Source organism: Physcomitrium patens, chromosome 22, assembly GCF_059467195.1.
Source record: "Physcomitrium patens ecotype Gransden chromosome 22, ASM5946719v1, whole genome shotgun sequence".
NCBI lineage: Eukaryota > Viridiplantae > Streptophyta > Bryopsida > Funariales > Funariaceae > Physcomitrium > Physcomitrium patens.
This window is the reverse complement of record NC_143431.1, coordinates 12,207,538-12,219,563: the sequence shown is the minus strand read 5'-3', so window position 1 is coordinate 12,219,563 and position 12,026 is coordinate 12,207,538.

Here is a 12,026-nt window from a genome sequence, read left to right as displayed (position 1 = left end):
TACATATGGCAAGTGATTAGCTTGTTGACCAAGTTTCTAGCCTACCAATCAATTATAAATACATGTAAAGTCAAAACAATGTCTAAAAAGCTTCTAAGAAGCTTTTCTAGAAGATATTATAAAATTAATCTACTTTTACTTACTTTTATCTACTTCTACCTATTCATATTATCTAGGTAATAGTTATACTAGATATATATGCATGACATGTATTTCTAACATCAATCATAGAGATAGTATTTCAATACTTATAGAAGAAATCAATAATGAAGTTTAAAATCTATGCCAAGAAGTTGTACAATTAAGAGAAGCAAATAGATTAATTTTATAACTAAATCTAAGAAGTCTTTCTATTACAAGTATAAAAAAAACAATGATAATTATGTTTGAGAAGTTTGATGGAACAAAATTAAAGTTTTGAATATTTCTACAATAAGTGAAGCTCTATTTAACGTTACATCCTTCTCAATATCTAAATAGATTTACTTAAGACAAATTTATAAGTATACTACTAAAAAAAAGTGTTCTTTATTAATTTACACCTTTTATGGATTTATAATTCTTTTATCACTAGAATTTATTTAAAAAAAAAGTTAATAGCTATATTTTTAAAAAATGATCAAAAAATAATAATAAAGATCAAATTTATATCTTTACTACAAAGATCACATTTAGCCATCATATATAATATATAATTCAAAAACCTTGCTTGTAACATGGATTAAAATGAAAAAGCCCTAATTAACAATTTTGATGTAAATTGAAAGATAATATCAAAGATTTATTGTTGACAATGTTGAGAAGAGATTCATTGGAGCAATTTATTACTTAAATTATTGCATATAATAATTTATTCTTTGAAAGATGCCAAGAACAAAGATTTGGTTGGAGAGGTATAAACTTCTAAATTTCTAAAAGTGATAACTTCTAAATTTTCAAAAGTTTATTCATTAAGGCCAAAATCATTATAAATTAACATAGTACATTTCAAACTTCTTACTAAGTAAAAAAAGAATGAATATAATCAAGAAGATTTGTTCTTATACTATAGAAAACTTGAGCACGTAGCTTAACAATATCCAAAAAAATAATGTAATTACAAAATGAGAAGCATGATTATCAAAGAAGATGATGAGTCAAAATTTAAGTTTTTTCAAATACAATAGGAAGTGTGCAGTTGAAATCTTGTCCAATACCTAGTAAAGGTTCTATTCTCTCTTTAGATTCTTTATCTTACTTTACAATAAAAGCTTTTTTAGGACCAAAAAATTACAAAGACTTAATCTTATTAGATTCAAGAATCTCAAATTATTTCATAGATAAAGATTTGGTCCAAAAACAAGAAATATTTTTAGTTAAGAAAATCAAACCTATATACATAGAAGTAATAGATGGTCATTTATTGTCTTCTAGAAATGTAATCTTCAAAATTGTTCCTTTAAGTGTAGCAACTAATGGTCATGATAGCGTAGTAGTATTTAATATGATCAAATCTTCTTGTAACTTAATTATTTTTAGATTATTACAACTAAAGAATTATAATCTTTAAATAGACTAAATTTCTTATATCTTTGATTTTTTTTATAGTTTAATCCAAAATTTTAATAGTCAAGTAGAAATCCGTAAATCCAATATAAGCAAATCTTTATTGATAGATGCAAGAGCTTCATGCATTCTACAAAAAAAAGGTCATATTTTGCCATATATACCACATCCAATTTTGATGGTAGAAAGACTAAAAGTAGCATTACAAATCAATAGCAAGATTATCAAGATATTTTTGAAAAAAAGAATGCAAATATCCTTCTATAGTATTGTTTGTATGATTGTTCAATTGATCTTCAAGAAAACAATCAATTACTATTTTAATCAATCTATAGTTTATTGCAAAACAAGTTGGATGCATTTAAAGAATATATTGATAAGATCTTTGTTAAGATCTTCATATGCCATTCATAATTTTCAACAAGGACTTCTATCTTATTTGTAAAGAAGAAAAATAGATCATTGTAGATATATATGGACTATTGAAGGATCAACAAAACCACCATCAAAAATAGGTATTTGTTACAGATATACTATAGAATGGATAGGATATTTTTTGTTTTACAATACATAGTATGTAGAATTAAGAGAAGCTAGTAAACTGATAAATGGATAGTTTAGAAGGCATGATGGATGATGTAGTTAGAAAAAGTAGTTATCATTGGTTGTATAGTGGTTGGCATTTCGAGGAAAAGCATAAGTAGTTTGAAGAAGAAATAAAAAGGGCTAGACTATGATAGTCATGAGCTAAGGTAAGCTTGGTGCTGCCTCTTTGTTTCTTTGTTTTTTTTGTAGAAAAAGAGTAATGGATAGAATTTGAATAATGTGAAGTGAAATTTTGGAATAAAAAAAAGATTTGATTTAGATGATGTCAAATAAAAGATTGAATTTATTTTGGATTAAATTATGAGTGAAGGATTGGAAAGTTGATAATTGAAGATGTTTATAAAGTATGGATATAATTGGAAGAATTATAATATATTGAATATTGAGATTCAAGAAGAAGTCTATGGAGTTTGGAATTGTGTGAAGCAGATTATTGGGAATGACAGTTAGTTTTGGAGAATTTCAATGATTGGATTATAGAATATTTTATGCAATCTTTTAAGATAGTATAATATTATCTATTATTAATATAAGTTCAAAAAGGAGAGGAGACAATGAATACATGAGATAGAATTATCGATTGCAATATTTTCTTTAATAGAATGCGGAAGACATATAACATTCTTGAGTATTTTAGTTGATTAGAAGATAGTTAATTGTGTGACTCTAACATGAAAATTCATACAGACAGTCTTTTTTGTATTCAAATCTTCTTATATAAGTTTATTTCAATTAAATTAGTCTAGAATAAATAAAATGATAATCACATTTTGATATTGCTACTAAGGAATTGACAATAGTATTGAGTGTTAGGAATTAACTGCCAAACATGTGATTATAGATGTTGCACAAAGAGGTAACAAAATTAATGTTGATTCAAAAGTGAAGCCAAATAAGTAGTTAGATTGGAGATAGAAAGTAATTTTAGTATTATATGATGAAAGATTATGGTTAATAAGAATAAAAATATTGTACTAAAAAAAATACGCCAAGTGAAAAGAAGACAAGAACAAGTGCAAGCAAGAAATTTTTTGTGAGACAAGCAAGAACATAATCTAAAAAAGAAGTATCGATAGAGTTGGATTAAACTATAGTTGCATGCCTTTCGACATATCCGAGCATATCAAGAACTTGACAGACTGTTAATATATCAATCATATATATCATTAAGAAAATTACAAAGAGCACTTGTAAAATTTTTTGTCAAAAATCCATTATATTTTTTGAGCTTATTAATTGAAAGTGAAGGAGACACAGAAGAATTGGATACTCGATGTCATGGACATATGTATGTAAGCCAATAATTACATGTATAAATAAATAGAAGTAAGTAAAAGTACATATAAGTAAGTTAATTCTATAGTAATTGGTATGGAAGTTTCTTAGAAGCTTGATAGATGCTGCTTTGACTTCATAGGTGTCTTTAATTGACTTTTTGGGATTAAAAACATGGTCAAAAAGTGGGCCATGTGCCACACATGTTGTTAGCTTGAAGACCAAGCTAACAATGTGGTCCACACATAGAAAAACTTACCTTATAAGTCAAGGCATGTATCCTACAAAGTCAACATATATTGAAGGCCCTATAGAACATTGCCACATAGCCCCTAGTTAGATAGTATATATAGAGACAAGAGTGAAGCCTTCTTCACTCTTGTCAAGTCTTTTCTTGCTTCTAGTCTAGTTTCAAGGGTCTTTAGTTTTCTTGGCTTTTGGCAATAGCCATTCCAGTTTCTTTCTTAATATATATATATATATATATATATCAAGTTATTTCTATTTTTTCATCTTTCTATGAGAGAAGTCTCACTTGTTTATTCATCTTTATTATGTTCTTGTCCTTGACAAATTGACAAGAGTACACCTACAATATCAAAGCTTTGTCTAATCTTGATTAAGAGTGGATTACCTCTTTTTCTTGATAAGACACAAGCATATTAGAAGTTGCAGATTATCCTCTTCTAAACTCATATTATCCTTAGTATTTTCTTTGTTCTCAAGTCCTCTCTTCTATTTGTCTTGAGCGATATTAGACATCTTTTCTTTTCTAAGTGTTATCATGGCAAAACTTGCTGAAATAAAAAGTGCAATGGTACAAATATAAGAGTAATTGAGGTAATTAATGCTTGCGATGTATTAACTCAATTTACCACCACAAGGAGCAACAAGATTGGCAGGAAGTGAAGATATAGAAATTATTGGAGATGCTTCAACATCTGTATCAAATTATATCACTTCTCCTATGGTAGAACGTCCTTTCGATGTTAGAGAACTAAGAGTTGCCCTATCCGAGAATTTTGATGGCACTAGATCAAAGTTTAGAGGATTTATCAATCAAGTATAACTTGTGATTGAACTTCAATCCCAAAGCTATCCAACTCTAGGATCGCAAGTTAGATTCATTAGTACGCTTCTTTCAGGTTCAGCATTATTATAGTTTTCATCTTTTCTTGAATGACGAGAACCAATATTGGATAATCTAGAGGCTTTTTTGGCGGAGTTTTGATCCATGTATGGAGAACATGATGCAATTTGTGTTGCAACCAATAAGATCCATATTTTATGACAAGGCAATCGATCAGTAATGTTGTCATGATGTAATATGACTAGTAGGTGAAAGGGTGAAGAAATATATCATGTTTTGAGGATCTCACTTCAAAAATATTGTAGCAAATTATCTTGGAAAAATAGATATTAGTAAAAGGGTAGAAAAATTAAAGGTGCTAATGCTGCCTTTTTACAAATTATGCTTCTATTTACTTTGTAAGACCATAAATAAGGCAAAACAAGATAAATTAGAAAAATAAAGGATATAGACATATGTAGGAAGGAGTTAAGAGTGCAAATTAGTAAAAATTACCTCAAGAAGATGAAATTTGATACCCGGAAAAGGCCGGTTATGAACTAGGATCAAAATCAGACCCTAAGGCACAAAACCGAGTCTCGACGATGACTCTTAGATTCTTTGGCAGATTGGAAATAAATCTTTGATAGAAGATTGGATAGGGTTTCTATGGGCATTGATTTTGGGTGATTTGGAGTTGATATGACTTTGTAAGAGCTTTGCAAAGTGGAGGTTTGTTTTGGATGACTTAGGTTTTATGAAATAAAATAGGGTTTATGTTTTGAGTGATTTTGAGAGTTTTGTTGCAGATCTATGGGTGAATTTTTTTGGATTCATGATTATAGTTGTGTTTATTACATGTTTTGAATTTCAGCTCGATCTAACGGTTAAAGTGAGAGATATTGAGGTTTAAGCGGGTCAAGGTCTCAGAAAGTAGAATTTTAGGTCTAATGAGGGTTTTTAAGATTTCATGCAATGTACTAGTTGGATTGGAGTAAAACTTAAGTGAAAGGGTATTAGACTTGTTTTTCTATGTCCATGAGAAATTTGAAACCAATCGAATGGTGCAATGAAGAGAAATTGGCTCTGAAAGGTTGGCATTAAGATTGGAGAAGGAGGCCGGCTAACACCTGAATACATTTTTGAGGTTTTCGTCAATTTGGAAACTCCGATCCTTTTCAAATTTTTTTTGCTTGTTTTAAACTTGATTTTTAAGAAGTATGAAAATTTTGAATTGAGATCAACGGTTTATTCATTAGATATTGAGGTTTAAATCTATCATAGGAATTACTAGGATTTGGATTAGGGTTTGGCTAGAGTTCGATTTAGGATTTGATTTAGAGTTTAGGGTTTTGATTTAGGGTTTGGATTAGGATTTGGATTAGGATTTGGATTAGGGTTTAGGATTTGATTAGGATTTGATCTAGGATTTGGATTAGGGTTCAATTTAAGATTTGGTTTAGGATTTAGGATTTGGATTAGAGTTTAGGGTTGGATTAGAGTTTGGATTAGGGTTTAGGGTTTGGTTTAGGGTTTGATTTAGGATTTGGTTTAGGGTTTAGGGTTTGAAATAGGATTTGATTTAGGATTTAATTTAAGATTTGTTTAGGATTTGACTTAGGATTTAGGATTTATTAGGGTTTAGGATTTAATTAGGTTTGGTCTAAAGTTTGAGTGAAATTCAATAGGGTTTTAACTAGAATTAAATTAAGGTTGAATTGACATATATTTGAATAATATTTGTGTTCATTCTAATATTTCTTTAAGAATTTTATTGTTTGTTTGAAATTTCTTTGAATTGTTTTGAATTTCATTACGTTTGTTTACCATTATTATAGTCTAATTAGAGCATTGTTTGTATTCTATTAAAATTAGGATTTTGTTATCGCAATTTCTATTCTTCCTTCTACAGCCAGAAACCCGGAGCATTCTCAAGCAAGACTTCATACATTACGACAATGTTGTATGCTTCATAATTTTGACAACTTACAACTGATATCAAGTGGGATGATGTTGCACTTATTAGTCAATTTTTCTACAGATTATAATATGAAGTAAAAAAATTAATGGTCAACGTATTTGATCCTCCAATATTGAGTCAAACAACATTGCCCAAAGAAGCGATCCACCATAAAATGAGGAGTACAGCGATCAAAGCAGATAGTATGTCGAAAAACGAATGTGTCTAGCTACAATAGGGACCATGCGACTGGAACCTTGTACAACGCCTAGTGAAGGTCCTATCTTCTCCTTAGAACCCTCTCCATGTTTTACGATAAATGTTATTCTAGGACCTAAATATCTCAAAGCCTTTGCCTTACCAGATTCAGGAGCCTCAGCATATTTTTTAGATAAAAAATTTGCTAAAAGATATAGCATATTTTTAGTGAAGAAAACTAAACCTATTCATGTAGAAGTCATAGATGGTAGTTCGTTATTTTCAAGAGATGTTACTCATGAAACCCTTCCTATAAAAATAGCAATTAATGGTCATAGTAGTTTTATAATATTTAATATCATTAGATCTCCTTCTAATCTAGTTATTTTAGATTTATCATGGCTAGAAAAATATAATCCTAAAATAAATTGGACTTCTCGTAGTCTCAACTTTTCTGAAAGTATAACTAAGAGTGTAGTTAATCAAGTAGTAAGTCATAAGTCTAGTATAATTAAACCTATATTTGTAGGTGCAAGTGCTTTCTTGCATGTTGCAAAAGAAGGATCACCTTGTGTCATTTATGCCACACCTGTTTCTATTGGTGGAAAGACTTTAAGTAGCACTCCAAGCCAATATCAAGATTTTTAAGATGTATTTGAGAAAAAGAATGCAGATACTCTTCCAGAACATCGTTCCTATGACTGCACAATTGACCTTCAAAAAAGAACACAACCACCATTTGGACCAATCTACAATTTATCTCAAAATAAGTTAGTTGAATTCAAAGAGTATATTGAAGAGAATTTGGCTAAGAATTTCATACGCCATTCCAAATCTCCAACAAGAGCTCCAATTCTATTTGTGAAGAAAAAAGATGGATCATTGCGTATGTGTGTTGATTATCAAGGACTTGACAAAATCACTATCAAAAACAGGTATCCGCTACCTTTGATATTTGGACTTCTTGATTAGTTGAATCAAGCTAAGATCTATACAAAAATAGATCTATGGTGTCGTATTACGTGTTTTCCTGCTTGAGAATGCACCGGGCGTCAGGTTGTAGGAGGTAGTATAGAGATTCGCTAATACTCAAGTAGTCTATCGGGTTCTTGACTATTGGAATATAAATGATTGCAAGAATATATCGTAAATCAATACGGATGTCCTTCGACTGCTTGCTAAAATCCTTTTTGCCCCAGCCGGTAGGTCTCTAGACATTACAGAGAACCCCGAACAACCTAATCTGCTAATCTCTAATACCGCTTTATATTCACGACCTTGTATCCACTGACTATCATAAACAAGTACCCAATCACCTTCTTCAATTGCTTTAGGTCTCAATCGATGTTGCTTATCGAATCGCGCCTTATTTTGTAACCTTGCTCTTTTTAACCTTTCCAATTGCATCAACTTTAGTCGAATCTGGTTTTTTTCTATAAGATCCACATAAATGTCCAACAATTACAACCTCTCGCACTCCAAATACGGACTTCATACCCGATAATGTAAGATGAACTTCTCCAAGCCGAGTTAAAATCTTTTCACAATCTTGTATATGATCAATAACATATTTGCAACACCCCTTCTTATCTAAAGTTTCATCCTTGTCTCCTTCTCTGCACCCTTTTATAGGAACATCATCCAGAAAAGGCATAGTCTTTTCCGAAATAAAATCTCTCAATATCTTATTCATCCCATTCATCATATGCGCAACTGAGTTGGTCACGCCTTGAAGAAGAGTGCACATTCTAACCAATCCAAGTGGTATCCTCATCATTGTCATATCTCTACTTCCTTTGGCAAGTTGAAATTGATCATAACTTGAATACAAATCACCTATTGAATAGATCGCCCTTCCTACGAACGCCTCAACAAATTCATCTACAATAGGTCCAATTCTTGCATTCCTGACAGTTACTGCATTCACCAGTTGCATATCTTAAATAAACCGTAGTGATCCATTCTTCTTAGGTACTGTAAACCATCGACTAGAATACGGTGCAAATGAGGGTTCTAATATTTTTATTTTTATTTTTTCTTTTATTAGTTCTACCAATTTAGGTAAATGTGCCCTCGGTACTGGAATCGGTCTTAGATTCTAAGGTACATGCGATATAGTGAAGATAACCATAGGTGTTATAATATTCGGATCCACACACCCAATTTCATAAGATTCAAAGGCAAACGATATACCTTATTTAGCCAACATCTTTTTGAAGCAAGTAATTTCCTCCAGCAATAAAGAACCATCAGAACCAATCTTCAATTCTTCAAAAGTCTCTTTAGTAAACTGATGTCCAATACTCATTGGATCTCTTAAACTTACTTCTTTTGATGCTTCTCCCATTTGTTTCTTAAAATCTTCTGATAATGGTCCGACAACAGGCTTTACCTTCTTATCTGTCGTTTTATATCTCGTCTCTATAGTGACTTCTGGTGTTTAAAAAGATTCAAGTATGGTATAAACCTCTCTCGAATGAATCTCAACAATCTTATCATTATCACATAATCCAATAGATGTAATCAATTCCAATAAATCTTCTAGTCCATTTTCTTCATAAACACCTAAAATCCTCTCATAATCTTGCAATGTACCTAACTTGCATAATTCTCCTTCAATATTATATAATCTTTTTCTTTCTTTTCTTTTAAAATCATCAACTTTCTTATATATAATATTTCCATTCTCCAAAATATCAATAAAACTCGCATCAAAGGCACCTTCATCTTGCAAGAGTACCTCTTCTTTTGTACCTCCATAATCTCGCTTTATAGTGGTACCTCTCTAAAATCCTTAAATCCTTCAATAATCTTTGGCAATGGTTTCTCCCTCAACCTATCTCGATTTCGTTCATGGTTAGGAGGTACTGTTAGAAATTATACAGCTTTCCTCCCATCTTCGCTACGTACCCTTGCAAAAATAGAACCATTGTCAAGTACTTTTGTTTCCATCCGTGTTGTCGTAATATAAGGTTGTCCTAAAATCAACGGATGAGACGTTGTATCTTGAACAAAGAAATGTTGTTCCATTGCAACATCTCCAATCTGAATTTTGACATCTGGACAAGCTCCATATAATTCGTCTCGTGTATTATTAGCTGCTCGTATTGCCCATCCATGTTCCATATCAATTGGCCATTTTTGCTTCTTATAAAGATCTTTAGATACGAGATTTATTTCAGAACCATGGTCGACTAAAGCAACTATTGGTTCTTCTATATCTCCTACCTTCACCAATACCTTAGTAGTTGCCCTTGTTCAATGCTTTCGAGTATAATGGCTCAAAGTTTCTATTTTCTTATCACTATAATCTTTGAAACGTACTCTTTGATTATACCTATTCTTTTCATTTGTTGGTTGCTTGTAACCAATATCAATCTCTTCTTCATCTTTATATATTCTTGCATCAATAGCATGACTCATTCCAGTTTCGCCCATTAATTACCTCTTTCACTTAATGCTGTCAATGATAACATGATGAAACTCCTTCTTTACAATTTCCAAAACTTCTTTCAATGTGAATTCCACCTTAGCATTTAATATACATTCTTCCAACACCCCTTTCAAATTTGTTGCCGCTTCAATGTCAGAAAGTAGCATGTAAGCAATTGATTTGTCCTTATCTTTTGTCTCCCTTGTTTTTTCTTCCAATAATGCTAAGGTATCCTTTACAGGCAATTCTTCTGAAGTTGCCTCTCGAGCCTTGTTTCCTCGAGTTTCCCTCTTAGAAGAATTTCCTTCTCTTGTATCATCAAAATTTCCTCGTCTCTTTTCTTCCATCAAAGCTTCATGTTGGCTCTTAGCAATATATGCATGAATTAAAAGAGACTCAACAGGATCCTCTTAACCTGTTGCACCTTATATTGTAGCTGCACTCCTCAATAACGCTTCTCGAGGTAATTTCCCTTCTTGCATTGTAGAAATGGCAAAAGCCCAAAACTCACTAGTTTCCGTACTTCCACTAAGGTCATCATCTACTCTAGCACCATAACTTACACTTTCTCATGCTGCTGTTTCATGCTCTTTTAAGTAATCTTGAACCAATGCTCTCATTCTTCCCTTGCCAAAATTAGTTTGAAGAAGATCCTCCCTATCTTTTAATGCTATCTTCCCATCTTTCCAACAAATAATTCATTGCCGTATCATATTATTAAATTCATTGCAATCTTTTCTAGTGTGTGAAGCGTCATCACATCAAATGCATCTTTGTACATATCCTTGTTTTGAAACATTCTTCAAATTGTTTGTAGAAGTATTCTCTTCAAGTCTTGCCAATTTGATTTGAAGATCTCGCATTCCTCGTATAATTTCTTCCATCTCCATATCTGCTTTCTTTGATAAGGATGTCGAAGGTTGAACTGTAGGCATTGTTGGTGGTGTTGTATGTACTAGAGCTTTGGGTGCTTGTACTGTTTTCGGAATATTGCTCCTATCCTTCCTCCTTTCTCTTTTTGTAAGCAACCCCATCGCATCTTCAATGTTCTTCCACTTTGTTGTCAATCCTTCATCTTCTTCTTTGTCTTCAAGAAGGAGTTCCAATTTCCCTTGCAATTTTCCGTTAGCAGCTTGAAGAAATAGATCAACTTTGTTTGGCTCTAATGTCAATTTTTCTACCTTTGATAATTGAGAGTACTGCCTTTCAAATTCCCTTAGTAGCTCTGTTACTTACAAATTCTTATTAGGCCGTTCAATCCATTCCAAAAACGACTTCTTAGTAACGCGATCAGCATCTTCCAAGAAATATTTGTCTTTCAATGTATGTGAAAAAATCTCCCATGAATTCCCATAATGATCCGTAATTGATGTAATATGGTCTCTTATCTCCGGTATCATGGCAAGTCCAAATAATTCAACCATTTTCTTCTCAAAAACCTGATTTAATTCCATTTCACGAACATAACATCTTAAATACCTTGAAATATTCCTTCCATCAAATTGATCAATTTTATTGACCACTGCTTGAAATGCTTTGGTTGCCAAAGCTTCCTTTCGATCATTGCTTTGTTGTTGCTACATTGATAATGAGAAGGCTTGAAACATACTAGCAATAGACGGGTCCATGTGCATACCTTGTCCTTTAGAAGACCCCCCCACCAGAAACTCCTCCCAAAGATCCTTCTAAATTTTTATTTTTGTTTTCCATAAAAATAAAAATAAAATCAAACGAAATCCAATACCTTCGACCTCAAGCTTTCACGTCGAGTTTACCACTTATGTTGTATTACGTGCTTTCTTACTTGAGAACGTACTAGGCATTTGACTGTAGGAGGTAGTATGGAGATTTACTAATACTCAAGCAGTCTATCGGGTTCTTGACTATTAGAATATAAACGATTGTAAGAATATACTATAAATCTATACGGATCTCCTTCG